This window comes from Thermobia domestica, chromosome 7 (genome assembly GCF_964235325.1).
Source record: "Thermobia domestica chromosome 7, izTheDome1.hap1.1, whole genome shotgun sequence".
NCBI lineage: Eukaryota > Metazoa > Arthropoda > Insecta > Zygentoma > Lepismatidae > Thermobia > Thermobia domestica.
In genome coordinates this window covers 281967182-281980583 of record NC_137460.1, presented here as the reverse complement: position 1 = coordinate 281980583, position 13402 = coordinate 281967182, and the positions used below count along the sequence as shown (strand labels likewise).

Below are 13402 nucleotides of genomic sequence, written 5' to 3'. Positions count from 1 at the left end.
TGTTAAAATATTAAATTGTTCGCACTAACTATCTTAAGTCGCGGCACAAATCACAATCAAAAGTAGCATTTAAAGCAATAATAGCACGTGTATTAAATAAAATTAGTACCGGTATACGCAACGGGAGATTGACAGTCAGTCAAACCGACAGTCAGGCATACAGAAATACAGGATTTGCTATTCCCGCTAAAACGATAAAGATGGATGGATAACTTCTGAAACACGAGAATAGCGGTATGTCAGAGTGAGCTACACTAGCGACAAAAGATCTCACTTGAACGAAATATGAACTAAAGAAGTATACATCTGGGTTTTTTTCATTTTCCTCCGGCTGCTACAAACAAACAAACAATTGCCTAGAGAGAGATCGTGGCTAAGGAAATAAGGATCTGCTTAAGAAGCTGATTTTAAATATAAAGTTGCTTTTGTGAACGTTCTTGTAAATCATTTCATTAAGACTGGCAACATAAAATATAAGGGAAGTATAAGAACAGTGTTATATTCTTATTATATTTCATTTCACAATGGCTGGTGAGGCGTCTGTTAAGTTGGAATTGATGTGCAAAGAAGAAACTGCTTTTGACTTACCTCAGGAAGATCCACTCGAAGGGAAAGGGTGGACATACGAACTGATGACTGACAAGAAAGAGTTAATATTATCCACAACGGAAGGAGAGGAAACAATGGACTAGGATACAGCTAAGTACGGCAACATTGAAGAGAATGACAGCGCACGTGCTGCTTAAAATCAGCCCTGGGTTGTGTGGGGGGAAATGTGTAGTGTTTGGGGCAAGAGATCTCTTAGTTTGTCTCCAATAGTTACAGTAGGTGCGTCAGTGATGGTAATGACTGTTATCAAATGGCACCGAAAATCAACGTCTTATTCCACGAGACGCTTACACATACACACAAAAGCCACAACCAGTTATTGTTCTCAAGTGAAAAAATTGTGTTAAAATATTAAATTGTTCGCACTAACTATCTTAAGGTTACTGTGCCCACCCCCTTGTCCGAGCACTTCGCCTTTTCGCCACCAGATGCTCACTTTTTCATTTAGCAATCACTGCTGGCACCTCTACTGGGAAGAACTGAAAGATCGTACCGCTCAGTTTAAATGTGTCCAGGATATCCACAATTGAAGTGGGCGGGGAGAGGAATCCAACAGTTTTTTTTCCTTCGTGCACCTGCAGTCAGTCAGAGTCTATTTTTACAAGCCGTGTTGTTCAGCCTCAGGGCAAAATCTCAACCATTGACGGGTAACAGAAATCTTTTCTTTTTGCAGGTAGGAATAGAGTTTTTGTACGAAAAACGTGAATTAGGTTGCAGACAACGTTATTCGCATCGCGTTGACAAATTTTCTTTCGTCCGTTTATCACATGAAGCTCTTTTTTTTGATTATTACCAGAATATGAGATAAAAAACCTAAATGGTTCTTTGTATACAGAAAACAAACAATACCAATATTTTCTTACATATCAGTATTATATGATTTTTTTTCCTGAAGTGTATGATGCTTGAAAAATGGACAGAATGAATTTTGATTTTTCTATTTGTCCCTATCCTTCTGAGTAGAGAGAATGCTGTGACGCAACTAAATGGTCTGAAGGGCCCGCAACATTGAGAGGCCCAGAACAGAAAGAGGACCATTTCAGTTTCGAAGTTAAACTTTCTAATGTTAGGATGTTAAAAATGATGTGATGTTCCAACTATATCTCATTTTTACCTGTGAAGACGGTAACACCTGAGCGATTATTTAGTAAGTTAAATGCCAACAAAACTTATACTGACCAGCGAAAACATTATGACCACTCGCTACTTTTTGAACGTAATCATTGTGCAGAGATAAGAGCTACAAGGCATAACACAACCGCGCGCCAAACGTGACAAGAATCTCACTCGATTAGTCAGTGTGGTGCTTGTGCCTTGAATGGGGAAGGACGAAGATATATCAGGGTGAGTAAATGGCTGGGAGCTTCATTTCGGAAACAGCGCGACTTGTCGAGTTTTCGCGATCTGCCGTGCTTATGTATTTCAAAGGTGGGAAAAGGACTGAAACCAGCATCGAAACAAACAACAAAAAGTGGGGCGACTACACCTCATTAAAAATGTCGGATGTCGTAGACTCTCGAGGTTGGTACAGCAGAATAGACGAAAACTATAGCATAATAATAATAATAATAATAATAATAATAATAATAATAATAATAATAATAATAATAATAATAATGTGCATTTTTTTGCATATGAGCAAGTTGTGACTCACTAGATAGAACATAGAAAGTCAAAACTGTTCTCTGCAAATTTTACGTGACTCATGGATGTGGATAGAGGGGGTCCGTTTAACATTTTTGCGGGGAGGCCCATTCGTCCTTACTTCCGCTACTGAGAGGTAAGGTAAAATAATAACACCAATATATATATATATATATATATATATATATATATATATATATATATATATATATATATATATATATATATATATATATATAACTCCTGGCGCAACAGTCCCTTGTGATCTGAGTCTGCAGCGGGCTTATGTTAGTGGTCAGCACAACTACACCCAACGTAGCCGGCTGTCTAGATTGAAGTCCGCTATCTTTTAGTTTCCCAACTTTTCTCTCGATGTTTGGTCAACACAGCAATGTTTGAGTGCCACACCGGGAATTAAACCCTGGACGACGCACACCGTATCACTTTCGCTAATCTTTTGGTAAAATTCAGGTTAGGGTGGTACTGAATTATTTTTGGAATATGCCATTTCTCGTAAGGTAAAGTTCAAAAGTATTGTGACATAATTAAAAAGCTCATTATCAACCACGTATTCTTGCCTCTAATATCACTAAATGTTTTCGATATATGTGTCAAAAATGGTTGAAGCACTTGAAGTTAGTTTAGTAACTTGAAGAAGTAACTTATAACTTATACATAATTGCTCCAATTTTTATTTTTGTTCTTCTTTCTCGTAAAGAAATACAAAATCATAATTTCAACCATTTTGGTACATTTTTCATAATTTGAAGGGCGAACAGCCGGTTTCTTTCCTTACGTTTTGAACTTGGGATTTATATTCTTCTTGTCACTTATCGTGAAAGTCATATAATGACATGGGTCCCAAAGCTAGAATATATTATGCGACTGAGGTAATGACAATTTCATCTCTAAGATCTATTAAATTTGACATTTATTGAACGATAGCGGTTTTATAATACGAATAAATTTTTCGCAATAAGGTGCATATAGTGGTCGTAAGAAATGACAAAAGCTCCCATTGACCTTTATAGTTTGACTGATGCTTTTTCGATTATGGTCTTCCCCTTAAATTTTGTAAAGGACAGTATCATTTTAATTATCTTGGCCTAATTTCCTAAAGCCTCTCATTCGTACGCTGAAAGAAAGATTTCTATTTTTTATGTATAAGAATTCAGGGAATGCAAATTTATTCAAAATTCGTTTACAATTAAAGTCGGCTAAACAGATATTCCTTCGAGATTTCTTTATTTTGAAAACAAATTCACGATTTCAGTTCTTTGTCTTTACTTGTTTCCATGTTATATATATATATATATATATATATATATATATATATATATATATATATATATATATATATCAATACTGTATGATCAATTCCAAGAATTATTTTAGTTCCCCGATAAATCCATTTATAACAAGCTCCAAATACTGGTACAATTTTAATGTGGTTTCAGGAGAATCTGCATATCTCATCCTTTTGTTACTCTCTATATATTCGTCTACTATGTAAACGAACATCAGTGAAAGAAAGAGGCTGAGAGCTAACACGTGCTCCGTGAGGAACGTTGTCATTCCTTTTACTGATATATCTAGAGAGTCTAGTGTTGCCACGAGACAAGACGAGATTTCTGGCTGTGTCGTCCCGTCTAAAAAAGATGTGCCCGTCTCGTCTCGTATCGAATGGTCTTGTCTCGTCTCGTGACAACACCAGAAAGGCTGAGGCCCACAAAAAGAGCTGTTATACCAAGTGGTTAAAATTATAACTTTTAACCAAGTTTTGTTTGGTAGCACAATACACAACATGACTGCAATCTTCCAGCAACGACTGCTTAGATTCGACTGAACCAGTAATTACTTCGATAGGAACATTTGTCAATACCGTCAGTACAGTCGAAAGGCAAGATTTCCCCATTTATTCTGATATCCTTTTTTCAGAACCCCTGGCGCCACTTCAACAAATAAGGAGGCCTATGTAATTTTCCCATTTGAAAAATGGTTTAGCTTCGAATAACATCATAAAACAATAAAAAAAAGATAAATTTTGTTGTCAAATCAGCATCTTTTCAAAACTCAGTATCGAGAAAGGCTGACACGTTTCTGTCTTGGTTCGGAACGAGAAAGACCATGAAACAATAGTTAATTACTGATAAAATTGCCACTTCTACTTGTACTTCTATAACAGGATTTTTATACCTAGATATCTCCACCAGCCCCCGGAATAAAATCTTCTGAAACACTGATCTCAATAAACGCTTTACATTTGTATTTGAATCTGGAGCACTATCACAAAATAATTAAACTTGAATCGATTGAAAAATGGAAGTGAAAGCTGTTTGTAAGAATCATTTTTTAAAAATTCTTTAGGTATTCCCTGTTCTTTGTAGGATTTGAAACATTGAATCATTTCGATCATTTGAAATAATGAAAGATGGTATACATTTCGAAGGCAAATAATTTATTCCGAGTTAATAAATTTTTAAGCAAATTCAGAAACTGTGTTTGTATTTTTCGAGACACGAGACGAGACATTTCACAAAACGTTTCGTATTTTATCGTGTCTCGCTTCAAAGAGTCGAGTCCCGTCTCGTTGGAACACTAAGAGAGTCTTACGCATTCTCTTTCCAAGAAAGTGAAACTTGAAAAGCACATTCAGTCAATTGTTATCATAGAATATACTAGGGGAGATCGTTGTACCAAGTGCATAGTGTACCTTGAACCATTTCCAATATCTCGGAAGGTGCTGCTTTCTGGTGATCTAACACCGAAGTACAGTCTTCTTCGATGTGCAATTGTCCACCAGTACGACTCTGGAAGTGTTTCAGAAAGTGTTGTTTATGTGAGGAGAAAAAAACAATTTTCTATGGTCAAAATAAAATTTTCAGTGTTAAGTTAAATGAGTGCTGAATGTGAATAAATAGACTAGGATTAATTTCAATATTGTCATCGGATGCCTCATCCATTGGTAAGTAAAATATTGGTGAAGTTCTGAGTCTTAGCTGTATTGTAGCGTTTAGGTAGCCATCTTTGTTGAAATGTAGATGCTCATGTACCTTGGGCCAAAGCTACGTCGTGTACCATGGACCAAATTGATCGTGGTTCATGGTACAAGAGGTTACAAGATACTTTCTTTTTTTAATTTCAGGAAGACTTGTTGCCACAAAGATGCCCCGTAGCAAATCTGGAAAGAAGAGAGAACCTGTGGATCCAACTGCCTTACGAAATGCGCTTGATGCTATTCATTCCAATGATCCAAATAAGAAGATATCCTATAGAGAAGCATCGAAGGTGTTTAATGTAAGCCGTTCTACTCTTATCCGACATTTTCATAAATTTAAAAACAGTAAAGAGAAAAAATTCAAATATAAAGTGAATTATGCAGTGAAGAAAGTTTTCACAGAAGCCGAAGAAGAAAGTCTTTTAAATTATATTCAAACTATTGCGAAAATGCAATACGGGCTAACTAAGAAACGTGTTAGAGTACTTGCATATAAATTTGCTAAAGCGAATGAGAAGAAGTATCCAGCAACATGGGAAGAAAATCAAATAGCAGGAGAAGAATGGATGCGTGCGTTTCTTAAAAGACATTCCATAAAACTTTCGATAAGGAAACCCGAAGCAACTAGCCTAAGTCGGGCTACCAGCTTTAATCGCCATAATATTCAATGCTTTTTTACCAACATCAAAGACGTTCACAATAGATTTGGTCCCATTCCTCCCGAGAAGATCTGGAACTTGAATGGAACTGGGCTCAGCATTGTCCAGGGACAGTCCAAAATAGTTGCCCCTAAAGGTATCAAGCAGGTCGGTTGTGCAACATCAGGAGAAAGAGGTAACCTGGTCACTATGATCATGGCCGTCAACGCAGTTTGAAATTCAATTCCACCAATGTTAATTTTCCCCCGGGTACACTTCAAGGGCAGAATGTTATTTGGCAGTCCCCCAGGAAGTATTGGAGCCAACAGTGTATCAGGATGGTCCAATGAAGAACCTTTTTGAAGTTTTTTGATCATTTTCTTACCTAAGTCAACTGTTCAAAGGAAAACAGGATTTTGTTAATTTTACACAACCATGAAACTCATCTTTCTCCAGAATGTCTAGATAAGGCTTCAGCTGCTGGTGTAGTGATGATAACATTCGCACCACACACTTCTCATAAGTTACAACCTTTAGATATTACTGTTTATGGATCACTGAAGACATTTTATAATCAGGCTGTTGAGGAGTGGATGTATAACAATAAAAGGAAAACATATTATCCGGTTTTCGTAAGTCAGGGATATATCCACTAGACACGGGTGTTTTCAGTGACGACGATTTCATGTGTTCATACGTCACAGATCAAGTTACAGAAACGCAGCCATCAGAAGAGGATACAGTTGGTCTGGAGAATGAGAATGAGAAAATTCTGCACAAAGCTTTCAGTTCGAAACATTTGAATGAATCAACTGCTGGGGCATCAAATGCACAAGACTACAATATGAATTGGGCACACCTGTGGCCAACAAGAGAAAAGAACTTAGGAAAACTGTCACTCCAGAAGAAATCCAGCCGTTTCAAAGGCTCCAGAAAGAAGAGCTAATGTTACAAGGAAGACAAGAAAAACTATGATAGCGACCGACACGCCCGAGAATCATGCTATAAAGGAACAAAAAGAGAAGAAACGTGTGAAGAAAAGAGCAAAATATGAAAAAAAAAAATCAAAACTATCAAAGTGGCCAGAAATTTAGGGGATGTTTTCAAAACGAAGTCTGTCAAACTTAGCAAGAAGGGCTCTGGTCATAAGACACACCATAGCGCGGAAGGAATTATGAAGAGAAGACAAGCAATAGAGACACAATCATCATCATCAAAAACAACATCATCTGAGAGTGAAGATGAATCTACATTTTCCCTTGTGCCTACAGATGATGAAGATAGTGCAGAGGAAGAATGCCTATATTGTTGCAGTTCGAAAGAGGATGATTGTAGTGGAGAAAAGTGGTGTAGGTGCATTAAGTGTGGAAGGTGGACTCACTATTTATGTGCTGGGGTAGCTGGTCATGAGTGGAAAACTTATGTTTGTGACTTTTGTACATCAAACTAAGGTAAACTTTGTTTTGTTTAATGTTCAAAGAAAAAACTTCGTTTGAAAAATATAATAAATAAATGTGTTAAATATAAGTTTGTTAAATACAGGTTATGAGTGGAAAACTTATATTTGTGACTTGATTTGTGTCTACGTCGTTTCTCAACAGCAAGGTTATAAAGAATGTTTGTGACTTTTGTACATCAAACTAAGGTAAATTATGTTCTAAGAAAACTTTGTTTGAAATATATAATAAATAACTTATTGTGTTAAATGCATTATTTTCTCTTCATTTAACCTTCTTTTTAGTACGGCCCAAGGTACAGGACGGCTGTCCCAAGGTATATGAGCATATTGTACCATGATCCATTATGCAGAGTAATTTATATTTTGCTATGAAAATTTTGTAAGGTGTGATTTGAGATTACTTCTAAGGTAAATAGATTCAAAAAAGATTGGAGATTTAATTGACCTCGAAACACTTGCATATATGATGTTAGGAACGACGTCATTTCAATTATTTTGAAAAGTGGCTCAAGGTACAACGATCTCAACTATGGGCATAGCAACTGATGTGTAGAAGGTGACACAGGCGGAATTTGTTCTTATGGAGTCCTTGGCGAGTTGGAGCCGTGGGGCTCTATTATTTGGATTGGAAACATTGGTTCAAAAATATTTTACATTTAGCATACATACACACACACACACACATATATATATATATATATATATATATATATATATACATACACACACACACACACACACGCACATGTGTGTTACATATAGTTTAATTAATGTGTGGACCTGCGGACAAGGTATAGTTCGCCCGCCCAAAAAACCGCTTCTGGGGGGGGGGTTCGAAGCGCGCTCCTGAAACATAGAATTATGCTAATCGTAATTTTCTGAGATAGACTACCCCCGAGGAAAAAATAAATAAAAATAGTTTCGTAATGTTTATCTTCCGTATACGAGTAATTGAAAAATTTTAGTGTCTCAACAATGAGAGCTGTATACAGGTGATTCTGCGTTCCTGGGGAACTTCCCTAGTTCCGGCCCAAAATTTCGGTTCTCTTCCCCACGGTAGTTTTAAGAATTTTTATCTATTATCTACTCCCTTGGAGTAACTGTTGCTCTGTATTTTCACGGGCTTGCAACCGTCAGAATGAATATCCTGGCTGCTTTCCCAGCTACCCATTCAGCATGCAATAGATACATGCAATAACAATCAAATCCCGCACAAACTACTCTACCCATCAAATATTTTAACATGGAAAGTTATTTTACGCAACGTATTTCGTTTGTTTAAAATGGAATAGACCTAAATACAACTTTTTTAAAATGTTCTGGAAATTCGATAGCGAGATCGCTCACATCAAAAAATGAGATAATTAGTGCTCTGACAATCTTGTAGAAATACAACATGCCATATATACACATTACTGTGATTACATTGCTATTTGTTCAATGATTATTTTGCTTAGAGCTTTCTTACTCTCCAGGGCACTCTTCAAGGGTATATAATTACTCTTCACTTATGTCGCGAAAAAATATTCAGCTTGCAAATTTATTTCGAGAACTTCTCATTCCCTAATACATGTTTATTCTCTGAATTTGTACGTACAGCCGACAAACTTACATAGAATCTCAACAGAGTTCAAATGTGAGGTGTCTGCTGGGAAGCACAGGTCAGTTGTATGGGAGGGGCTTTTAGAGTGCAATTCTAGGAACACTATGGGCTTTTAGAGTGTAATTCTAAGAACGCTGTAGGGGGCCATCCCGCTCCACCTGAGACAAAAAAAAATCTGGAGGCACACAACTAGTTCACACTGGTTACAAAACAGGCGCAACCAAGTTCTGAATTTTTTTTTTTTTTTTTACTATTCCATTTCCCGAACAATAACATTTACCGATGACCTGTTAGCCCTCCAACACAGCCACTATGAAAACAAATTCAATCGGAATTTGTTCAGCTCGTTTGATCACGAATAATTATCGTTAGATCCCAACGCATACTGATGTATTACACACAATTTGGCTAGGGCTTGTTAGCCCTTGATAATCGACATGTATCATTCCATAGATATTTCAATCGTAAATAGGTAAGCAAAGTTTGCTTAGTTTCTGGTAGCAAGTATGGAAAATAGTTTACTGTTTATTTAAAAATGGAGGCCTTCAACAATGAAACTAACAACAATATGAGAAATCGACATCTACCATTCTCTAGATATCTGAATCGTAAATATGTCAAGTTTGGTCAGCTTCTGGTAAAAAGTATGGAAAATAAAGTGAATCGTTTATTTAACAATGGCAGTCTCCAACAACGTAACTAAAACAATATGTGAAATCGACATGAACCATAGGATAGATATTTCAATCTTACATAGGTACGCAAAGTTTGGTCAGTTTCTGGTAGAAAGAATGACAGATAAAGTTTATTGTTTATTTAACAATGGTGGCCTCTAACAATGCAACTAACAACAACAAGTGAAATCGACAAGTACCATTTCATAGATATCTAAACCGTAAAGGAGTGTGCTAAGTTTGGTTAATCTGTGGTAAAAAGTATGGCAAATAAAGTTGATTTTTTATTTAACAATGGAGAAATCCAACAATTATTTATTGAACAATGGTGGCCTTAAACGATAAAATTAACAATAATATATGAAATCGACAAGTAGCATTCCCTAGATATCTCAGTGGCAATCCGATTGGTGTGCCAAGGTTGGTCAGTTTCTGGTACAAAATATAGCAAATAAAGTTGATTCTTTATTTAACAATGGTGGCCTTCAACAATGAAACTAAGAACAATATGTGAAATCAACACGTACTATTTCCTACATATTTCAATCTTAAATGGGTGTGCAAAATTTGGTTAGTCTGTGGTAGAAAGTATGGCAGATAAAGTTGATCGTTTATTTCACAATGTAGAAATCCAAGGATTGTGTATTTAACAATGGTGGTCTTCAACAATGAAACTAACAACAATATGAGAAATCGACACATATTTTTCCCTAGATATTTCAATCTTAAATGTGTGTGCAAGGTTTGGCCAATTTCTGGTAGAAAGTATGGCACATATAGTTGATTGTTCATTTAAAAAACCTGGCCTCTAACAATGAAAGTAACAACAATAAGTGAAATCAACACGTACCATTCCATAGATATCTCAATCGTAAATGAGTGTGCCAAGTTTGGTTAGTTTGTGGTTGAAAGTATGGCAGATAAAGTTGATTGTTTATTTAACCATGGAGAAATCCAGCGATTGTTTATTTAATATTGATGGCCTCGAACAATGAAACTAAAAACAATATGTGAAATCGACTAGTACCATTAAGTAGATATCTCTGTGCAAATCCGATAGGTGTGCCAAATTTGGTCAGTTTGTTTTAGATAGTATGGCAGATAAATTTGATTGTTTATTTAAGAATAGTGGCCTTCAACAATGAAACTAACAACAAAATGTTGAATCCACACGTACCATTCCCTAGATACTGCAATCTTAAATGGGTGTGCAAAGATTCTTCATTTTCTCGTAGAAAGTACGAAAGATAAAGTTGATTGTTTACTTAACAACGGTGGCCTCTAACAATGAAACTAACAACATGTGAAATCGGCACGAACCATTCCATTGATATCTCAATCGTAAATGAGTGTGCCACGTTTGGTTTGTTTGTGGTAGAAAATATGGCAGACAAAAGTTGACTGTATACTTAACACTGGAGAAATCCAACGATTCTGTATTTAACAATGGTGGCCATCAATAATGAAACTAACAACAACATGTGAAATCGACACATAGCATTCCGTAGATATTTCAACTTTCAAGGGGTATGAAAAATTTGGTCAGTTTCTGGTAGAAAGTATGGCAGATATAGTTGATTGTTTATTGAAAAATGGCTGTCTCTAACAATAAAACTAACAACAATAAATGAAATCGACACATACCATTCCATAGATATCTCAATCGTAAATAAGTATGCCACGTTTGGTTAGTTTGTAGTATAGAGTATGGCAGATAAAGTTGATAGTTTATTTAATAATGGAGAAATCCAACGATTGGTTTAAAATGGTGGCCTCGAACAGTGAAACTAACAACATGTAAAATCAATTGGTACCATTCAGTAGATATCTCTGTGGTAATCCGATGGGTGTGCCAAGTTTGATCAGTTTGTGTTAGAAAGTGTGTTAGATAAAGTTGACTGTTTACTTAACAATGTAGGCCTTCAGTAATGAAACTAACAAAAATATGTGGAATCGACACGTACCATTCTTTAGATATATAGATATTAAATGGATGTATAAAGTTTGGTCAGTTTGTGGTAGAAAGGACGACAGAAAAAGTTGTTTCTTTACTTAAAATGGTGTCCTCTAACAATGAAAGTAACAACAATATGTGAAATCGACCCATACCATTCCACAGATATCTCAATCGTAAATGATTGTGCAAGTTTGGTTAGTTTGTGGTAGAAAGTGTGGCAGAAAAGCTTGATTGTTTATTTAACAATGGTGGCATCTAACAATGAAAGAGCAATATGTGAAATCGACACGTACCATTCCCTAAATATTTCAATTTTAAATGCGTGTGCAAAGTTTGTCAGTTTCTGGTAGAACGTGGCAAACAAAGTTAATTGTTTTTTTTAAATGGTGGCCTCTAAGAATGAAAGTAACAACAATAAGTGAAATCGGCACGTACCGTTCCATCGACATCTCAATCGTAAATGATTGTGCAAGTTTGGTCAGTTTGTGGTAGAAAATATGGCAGATAAAGTTGATTGTTTGTTTAATAATGAAGAAATCCAACGATTATGTATTTAACAATGGTGTCTTACAACAATGAAACTAAGAACAATATGTGAAATCGTCACAGCATTCAATAGATATTTCAACTTTAAATGGGTGTGCAAAGTTTGGTCTGTTTCTGGTAGAACGTATGGCCATTAATGTTGATTGTTTAACAATGGTAGCCTCTAACAATGAAACAAACAACAATCTGTGAAATCGACCCATACCATTCCATAGATATCATAATCTAAAATGATTCTGCAAATTTTGGTTAGTTTGTGGTAGAAAGTGTGGCAGAAAAACTTGATTGTTTATTTAATAATGGAAAAATTCAACGATTGTTTAACAATGGTGGTCTCGAAGAATGAAGCTAACAACAATATGAGAAATTGATTGGTACCATTCAGTATGTATCTCTGTGGTAATCCGATGGGTGCGCCAAGTTTGGTCAGTTTGTATTAGAAAGTATGGCAGATGAAGATGATCGTTTATTTAACAATGTAGAAATCCAACGCTTGTGTATTTAACAATGATGGTCTTGAACAATGAAACTAACAACAATATGAGAAATCGACACATATCTTCCCTAGATATTTCAATCTTAAATGAGTGTGCAAGGTTTTGTCAGTTTCTGTTAGAAAGTATGGCAGAGAAAGTGGATTCTTTATTTAACAATGATGTCCTCTAACAATGAAACTAACAACAATAAGTGAAATAGACACGTACGGTTCCATAGATGTCTCAATTGTAAATGAGTATGCCAAGTTTGGTTAGTTTGTGGTTGAAAGTATGGCAGATAAAGTTGATTGTTTATTTAACAATGGAAAAATCCCGCAATTGTTTGTTTAACAATGATTTCCTCTAACAATGAAACTAACTACAATATGTGAAATTGACAGGTACCATTCGCTAGATGTCTCTGTGCTAATCGAATGGGTGTGCCAAATTTGGTCAGTTTGTTTTAGAAAGTGTGGCACATAAAGCTGATTGTTTAACAACGGTGGTCTTCAACAATGAAACTAACAACAATATGTGAAATCGACACATACCATTCCCTAGATATTTCAATCTTAAACGGGTGTCTAAAGTTTGGTCAGTTTCTGGTAGAAAGTACGGCAGATAAAGTTGATTGTTTACTTAACAATGGTGGCCTCTAACAATGAAACTAATAACAATAAGTGAAATCGACACGTACCATTCCCTAGATTTTGTAACGTCCATTAACCAGATTATATCCGTTTTTGCTTAATTTTTGAATTGTTCATTCTATTTTTGATTGTTTTAATTTTATTAGTT

The 13402-nt window shown here is 35.7% G+C and overlaps 1 protein-coding gene across 1 annotated transcript in view; it reads left to right on the top strand.

Moving 5' to 3' along the window:
• Positions 1–201: 201 nt before the first annotated feature.
• LOC145690972 (uncharacterized) overlaps positions 202–13402 on the top strand; it is a 40649-nt gene continuing 27448 nt past the window's right edge. Inside the window, exon 1 of the mRNA XM_081766445.1 lies at positions 202–988. The gene's annotated coding sequence lies outside the window, so the exon portion shown is untranslated. The remainder of the gene's footprint in view (positions 989–13402) is intronic.